The following is an 8471-nucleotide window of genomic DNA, read 5'->3' on the forward strand; positions in this document are numbered from 1 at the left end:
TCTTGTAAATACAAGCAATTCTGTAATTTACTGCAAATCAAATTTTTCAGTGGTTCTTGAGATATTAACACTTGGAAACTAAGCTAGGCAGCAGTGGTGGTCGGTCTCCTAGACAACGAGCTGTAAATAAAAGAAAAGCTCAATATCTCAAGAATGGCTGAAAATTTTAATAAGCAGCAAATTGTAAAAGTGCTTGTTTTTACAAGCAGTATCCGCCAACACTCATTTATGAAGATAGGACTAGCCCTTTAGTGCTAAACTCACAATATAGAAAAATGTGACTCAATTGTAGGTGGTGGGGTAAATAAATACATACGAAGGAGCTGTGAATGTTCCAGAAAAAGGGGAGACCTTCTGGACTCTTCGAAGAGTGAGGACATCCTCCGTGTGCATCAGAAAACTCCCGTAAAGGAGAGCTACTGGAAGGTGCGGGACATTGAATGCTCTGTAATTGGCTGGAGCATTCAAATTTATGAGTCTTGGTGGGGTGTGATTCAAAAAAGGGCATTGCTTTTGTCTGCTACCATCTTGTGAGCCTCAGTGTAAAATCTCCAACAGGGCCCCTAATTATTATTTATAAGTCTTTAACAGTATAACTCTCATATGGCCCAAATTGACCTTTTGGGCCCCTGTAGGCTCCAGGACCATGGTGCGACTGCAACCACTCTAGTTATGCCACTGTCTGTCACTACCCTCCAGGACCTACCTCCCTAAAAGTTGGCAAGTACAGTGTAACTTTAAGGGTAAAAAGTCCAGGTCCTGAGGGTACCCGAAAGGTTTCTTTGCCTCTTAAGAGGAGAAAAAACACAAAATTTGATCTTGGTTTCAGTTGGTATACATGCAGCACATAAATGTATGTTTCTCAATGGCCATGAATCAGAAAAACCTACAAGAAGCAAAATGAACATAAACCCTGCTGTAAATATATAAAAAGCAAGTGCATTTAAAACAAATAGGGTTCTTAGTAACACTATTTTTGATCAAAAATAGTATAAAAGCCATCTCACCATCGACAAGGTGAACCAATTTGGGAAAGTCATACAATGCCTAATATTAAAAACCTTACCATGCATCAAAGTTAACCTCTGTGTGAATAAGGGCATACAAGAGGCTGGGTCCTGAACTGTGGACATCAGCCAAGTTCGGGACCCAGTCCTTTGTCTGCTCTTATTCACACAGAGGTTAACTTTGACACATGGAAAGGTTTTTAATATTAGATAGTGTAGGACTTTCCCGAATGGTCTCACCTTGTCGCTGTGGGATGGCTTATTAGCTGTGTGCCCACTATGCATTTTTTAAGCGTTTCCGCAGCGGCAATTCCGCTGCAGAAACACTTAAAAAACGCTTGGTAGAAGGTCTGCCATGTTCCCTAAAGATAATCCGCATGTGCTGTGCACATGCTGCGGAAATTTCCGCTGCGGATTATCATTGCGGAAAAATCCGCAGCACTACCAATTATTTTGCGTAAACGCGGCGTTTTCGCCGCCATTGACTTGCATTGGAGCGCATGGATTCCGCATCACTGCATCCGGACCCGGGTACCATAGAACCTGTAAAAGAAAGAATAAAATAAAAAATAAATATTATACTTACCTTCTGATGGCCCCCGGCCTCCATAGCGATGCGTCCTGACTTGCCGACAACTCGCGATGGTCTGAAAAGGACCCGCCGTGACGTCATTTAGTCATGTGACGGGTCACGCGACCGCTGACGTCGGCAGGTCCTTTAGTCTACCGCGAGATGCCGGCAAGCCGAGACGCATCGGATAAAGACTCCGGGGGCCATCGGAAGGTAAGTATATATTTATTTTTTTATTTTTTACCATTCTTTACGGTCACACTATATAAATCCATGTCGTTTGCATGGATTTATATAGTGTGACCAAGTTGACAAGCCCTTTCCAAGTGATGCTAAAATCGCTTGGAAAGCGCTTGTCAACCCGCATGCGGAAATGCATGTGAAGAACGCTTCACTTCCACATGTCCCTGGCAGGAAAAACGCATGTACAATCCGCATGTACAATCCGCATGTACAATCCACATGTACAATCCGCATGCGTTTTTTCTGCCAGGGAGATGCAGAAACGCTCAAAAAAAATCCTGAGCATTTCTGCATCGTGGGCACATAGCCTTATACTATTTTTGATCAAAAATATTGTTACTAAGAACCATATTTTATTTAAATGCACTTGCTTTTTATTTATTTACAGCAGGGTTTATGTTTATTTTGCTTCTTGTAGGTTTCTCTTTTGAGGAGAGCAGTACTATACTAGATATGCCTTTGGCTACAAGGACATAGCTAGGGGCCCCTTCAAGTCTCTCTGCATTGGCCAGGGCAGTAAGCCAATTCTTTATACCATATCCCCCCCCCACCACCACCACCAGTTAAGGGAATTCTAGCTATGTCTTATCTAGCTCCAGAGCTGGGAAGTAGCAGCCATCATGTTCTCCATGGATAAGTACTGGAGTCTTGTACACATACTTACCATGTGGTTTTCAATACTGGAAAACTTGTGATTGGTCATAAAACACGTGGAAAGAAGAGGAGAGAGATTGAGGATCCTGCTGATCATAAGAGCTTACACCCTACAGGAGAGAGAGGACCCTGCTAATCATAAGAGCTTACACTCTACAGGAGAGAGAAGACCCCACTGACCTTTAGAGCTTACACTCTACAGGAGAGAGGGGACCCCACTGACCATAAGAACTTACACTCTACAGCAGAGAGAGAGAGGACCCTACTGACCATAAGAACTTACACTCTACAGCAGAGAGAGGATCCTGTTGACCATAAGAGCTTACACTCCACAGGAGAGGGAGGACCCCACTGACCATAAGAGCTTACACTCTATAGGAGAGAGACAGAACCGCGCTGATCATAAGAGCTTACACTCTACAGGAGAAAGGATCCTGTTGACCATAAGAGCTTACACTCTACAGGACAGAGAGGACCCCACTGACCATAACAGCCTACAGAAGAGAGACTTAGCCAGTGACTCTGGAGATGGAAAATGATTTTACTGTACAAGCTGTGCTTCACTGGAAACTGCGTGATCTGTGATGGCCCCGGTACTGACCACCACTGTACAAGGTGTGATAATCCGCTAGAGGTCATAGCTGCAGGGCATTATGGGGAGGCTGCTCATCAATGCAAAAAGATACTTCAGCAGTGTGGGAAATGGCGTCGGGCAAGTTTTTTTCTTTTTTTGTGAACCGCATCTCCAAATGTTCAAATTCACATGAAACAGAAAATTCCACTCAAACTTGATCCTCTCATGTCTAATAAACAGGGTCGTAGTAAAATTGTCGGCTTCCGATATATGACGCGCCCCCAGGGCCGTGGGGTACTCGGTGCCGGGCCTATCGATGCTGGGGGAGGGATATGTCACAGTGGCGGCGGCCCGGTCCATGGCCCAGGGCGGTCAACAAAATGGGGGAGAAATATTTATATGGGATTTGTAATTCTTAGAAAGTGTTCGTGACGCCACCTGTGGCTTCTGGTAATAGATACCAGCGCTGCTTAAGACCTCTGGGGCGGTTGGTAGGGCAGCTGAGTTCGAACGGCTCCCCATAGGTGGAGCGGGCCCCAGGGCAATGTAGCATGGATGGTGGTGATGCTGGGGCTTGTAGTACAAGAGAGAGATGTGTGACACCCCAGGGGTCTGGTTGCCACAGTGATAGAGATATTACGTCTGAGAGCAGGTGGGAGGTCTCTTGGTCAGGAATCCTATGCATGCCACACCTCCTGCCCAGTCCTGGGAGGGGAAGAACTTCCCCTATATAAACCTAGGGCTGAGGCAGGGTTAGTGAGTAGAGAAGTAGAGACAGAGAAAAGAAGCAAATATAGGAACAGAACATCAGGAGCTCTGTGGGAGCAGTGTTACAAGGAGTCAGGGGCTGGCAGCTGCAGAGCTCGCCCTGACTGAGAAGATTTCTTACCGGACCCGGAGTCCGAGGCTGTGGGGACTAACTCCTACCCAGCAGCAGAATCCGTCAGGCAGGGGATTCCAGGTCCTCTGGCCAAGAAACCCGAGTCACCGGCCATACGGGTGAGCACCACACGGTACACTCAGGGACGTGGGCTACTTATACCCGCCTCTAGCAAGGTAGCCAGAAGAGTACAGTTAGTTTGGGAGGCCTACAACTCCGCCTGGCCAGGGGAGATCCCATCTGCTCAAGGACTGACCAGGCCCCAATCGCTAGCCAGTACTCCGGGAGGGTCTATCTTTGTCACCAGTAAAGACCCTGAACTACACCGTACCGTCTCCGAGTGGTTCCTGCTACCCCCATCATCCACGTCGGCTGCCCTGAGGCCATACCCCTCCCGTTGGGGGTTATACTATCACGCTGCACAATCCTACCACCGGCCTCAGCGGTCTGCCCTGCAGCAGCAGCTCCTTAGCTGTACTCAACGGGTGGCGTAGTCGTCCAACATCTACCGCTGATACATCGCCGCTCAGTTTGACTCCCTGGGCACGGACCGGGTCACCGCCACGAGACTACAACCCTCAACAGATCCGGCTCCAGGTAAGCTCCCGCGTGCGCAACGCAGCGCGACACAGGCCCAGGGGCGCGTCAGATGGCGCAGCGAAAATAACTGACGGAGGCAGGGGAGTGCAGTCATCCGAGTTTACGCACAGTTCTGTTTAAGTTCCTCAGGTACACTGTACGGGTGTCAGCCTCCCATGTTGCACTGCGTCTACCAGACAAGGGGTTCAGCACTTTCTCAAGTATATCAGGAGCGCTTGACGGAACCCCGCTTTTGTATATTCCTTTCTAGACCGACTTCCCGCGCTGGGTCTTCTCCCTCCTGCCCTGTGCTTCCCCACACAAAGTCCCGATCGGGTACTCTGAGATCCCTCTGGGCAACCTGGAGTTCCCGGACCTATTTGGTGTCCTTCACGGCGGCTAGAGTGAGGTTGTGGCAACTGCACCATGGAAGTGCAGAAGCCTCCAGTTTTCCAGCCGAGACCTGGAGTAACACGGCTGGTCCAGGGACCGGGTCCCTTCCTGCGGCCTGATCCCTCTGATGCTTGGCAGATTCGGGCGTACTGGTGCCGTCCTGCACTCACCGTACACCCTGGGATCCCTTATGTTACGGGAGCCTTTCTCCTCTGCTCCCCTCCTGGGCCTCTCTTACTAGGCCCCACTTCTGGAGCAGAGCTCCTGTAGAGACTCTACTCCCCTCCTCTCCTTACTACTCACTGACTGCACAGTACTGCACTGCACTGCCACCCTAAGATGGCTTCCCTTTATATATACCTCCTATAAAAGTGCTCCCCTGTACTGCATCCTCCACCCACACCCACTACTGGTTCCCCCTCTCTTTGGTTCCCCCCACTCCAGCCAGGGACAGGGCAGCAGAAGGAGTGCATAATGCCCTTCCAGCCGGCCTGGAGTAGTGTAGTGTTGAATGCGGGTGTTGGGGTCCCGGGCAGCACTCCCTCCTTACCTGAGAGAAGGAGACACCACACCTCTGGGTGAGGTGCAGTACCTCTGTGGCGACTAAACCCCTAGGGGCGCCACACTCCCCCCTGGTAAAACACAGCACGTCCGCGGGCTGGAACTGAGCAAAAACACGGTATTTTAGACATACAAAATTTTTAGATGCATCACTTAGAAGATTATAAAACTTTTTCTTCCCTTTATGGGAGGCACATTTCTTAAACGTTACAAATTAACATTATCAAGAACAATATAAAACTTTTCACTTGCATATACATATTTCCCAATGTAAAACATTTTCAACATTTTTCAAGCAAATTGTAGTGAGATCCCAAACAGGGTGTCCATCTCACTGGTAAAGATGCAAATTGAGCAGCATGAGGGACCCGTCAACGTAGGCCCTGGGCGTGGCTGCAGGGCTTAAGTGATCCTGGTGCTGGACCACGTCTTCGGCCACGCCAAACGGGTTTTTGTTCTGAGGTCGCTTGGTTGCAAATATAAAACCAATAGAGGGCACTTGAATAAGTGCAACTATTTAAAGGGGAAAGTTTTTGGCTGCTCACAGTCGTCAGCCTGCAGTCTGTATACCCTCACGGGTAACTATTTTACAGTTTGTCCACTCACTTTTGCTTAGTGATGGTATTCCCGCCGTCGGTAGGCCTGGTTTTTGCTGGCTGACCCAGCCGGGTCATCAACCATGAACTGCAGGGGCATGTCCTCTTCCTCCTCGACCATGTGGTATACCTGGAGGGCATACCACCCATGTTCCCCATGGTGCCTAGTATAGGTGACACAGTCATCGGGGTACAAATTCCGGTCGGGGTGGCCCTGTTCCAGATGGGGCTCAACATCCCACCGGTTAACGAATATGTCTCTGCTGAAGTGGGGATCGCGGATGAAGCCCCACCCAGCTCCCAAGTCAAATTTGACGACCAGTCCCTCCTCACGGGGACTAGGACGGGCAGATTCCGCTTGCCGGACTTGGTCTTTTGCGGCCTTATTCCGGGCCTCCAACCGCTCGCAGCACGCCCTCCGGGTGCGCTGCTCCTTTTCCAGTTGTAGGAGCTCTCGTCTGCAGAACTCCTTTCTCTGCAGTGCCTGAGCTTAGGTCTCCTGCGGAAACCCCATCAGATCCTCCTCCTGGTTGTCCCACCTAAACTCTTCTCCTCCTGGGCAGGCAACCGGGGGTGCTAGTGTCGGCGTCAGTGGGGGTCGCTGCTGGTCCTCCACTTTAGCGGACCAGTCATAGGTAGCGTGCCCGTACACCCACGCGGGTGTAGGGGCCGGCGGTTCCGGGAGCATGTCGAGCAGCAGGCCCGTGGGGTTGGCGCCCGGGATCAGAGGTTCCGGGAGGGAGCTGAGCAGCCGGTCCACAGCATCGGCGCCTGGGGTAAGAGGTGCCTGGCTTGGGAGTTGCTCCAAGGCATCCGTGGCCGGGGACGGCGGGTCCTGCAGAAGGCCCAGGAGCAGGTCGGCGCTTTCAGCTCCCGAGACAGGGGAACTTTTCCTACCTCCTCCTGTGCTGCACATGGCCTCCTGGTTCTCATCTGGCTCTCCCTGGGCTCGGGTGCCGCTGATGGTACATGACTCTGGTTGTCGCTGGGCTGCTATCTTCGCCAGCAGCTCCTTCTTCCACCTGGCGACCGCTGCTCGCTGAGCCCATTTCACCTGTTGGCTCAGCTCCTGGATCTCGTTCTGGAGGAATTCAGCATCCTCCAGGGATAGCTTGATGCTTGTTCCCTCCAGGGTGAGGGGGGTCGCCAGCTCTTCCAGGTCAGAGGCGGAGGTTTGGTCCTGACCTCTTTCCATTCTGGCTGCCGGGTGCGGTCTGTCTAGACTGGTTAAGACCATGTGGCGCCCCTGAGGGTTCGGCCGCCACAGGAATGCTGCACTTCTTTAATGGAGTGTGGTGTTCCTCCTCTGAGGTAAGCTTGGTGTGATGGTAGTGTTCCAGCCTTTTGCATCCAACACCACATTTCCACCAGAGGGAGCTAGTATGCACTAGGTGCTGCTCCCCTGGTTACAGGGAGACTGGGGAACACAAAGTAGTAGGAACCAGTTAGTGGGTGTAGGTGGAGGAACAGTTAGTTAGTGACACTTCTAATTTCATATTTAATAGTATGCCATCTTTGATCTTGGTTCTTTGGCGGTTCTTGGGCTGTCAAGCGGTCTAAACTACTGTGTGTAATGTGACTTCCCTCCGGGAGCGCAGATCCTGTGTGGGCCTGCACCGGCATGGGACACAGCCCTCGTACCCCGATCTATGGGACGAGAGGTAGGTTGCAGACAAGGAATGTCTCAACCCGGCCAAGGACCAGGATCAAGAAGGCCCGGGAGCTTTAGAGTGTGGCTCCCAAGCAAATGAGTCCCGGGGAGGATGCAGACGGAGCGGAGCATGCCACCTGTCCTCGCCTACCTGATCTATTCAGAGGGATTCCGGCTGCAAGAGGGGTACCGGCCCCCGACACCCGACCTCGTACTCTATCTCCAGGACGGGAAAGCCCGGTTAGGCCCGGAGGATCCCGCCGGGCTTGGGATGGAGAGGAATTGCCACCCGAGCCATACACCTGAGAGGAGCTCAGAGGGAGACCCGGCCTATCTACACACGCACAGACGGGAAGGGGTAAAGTCTGTAGTGCAGGAACACTCTGGTGTAGGGATGCTACCTGACACTGGACTTCTTCGGAGGTAGTCGGACCCCCGTCCCTGGTGGCCGCAGGACTCCGCGAGGAGCAGGGAGAAGCCTTGCGCTGCTTATGAGAACTGTGAGTAAAGCCTTGGAAATTCATCCCTATGGCCTCCGGACTGTTCATTACGCGCCATACCACGTGACGCGGTGCCCGCACTCCCACACTACTACTCCCCCTCCATCCTGCCTTGCCTGCCCTGAGGCCGCGCTCCGCCTGTGGGGAGCAGCGAGAACTTTAGCCGCCGTGACATTGGGCCTCAGCGGACTGTAGCGGCGCTGGTGGCGCATCACCAGACACTACAGGTGGCGTAGTCAACAATCACCACTCAACCCGGAAA

Source organism: Phyllobates terribilis, unplaced genomic scaffold (genome assembly GCF_046119375.1).
Source record: "Phyllobates terribilis strain yellow unplaced genomic scaffold, ASM4611937v1 Scaffold_3__8_contigs__length_932513732, whole genome shotgun sequence".
Lineage (NCBI taxonomy): Eukaryota > Metazoa > Chordata > Amphibia > Anura > Dendrobatidae > Phyllobates > Phyllobates terribilis.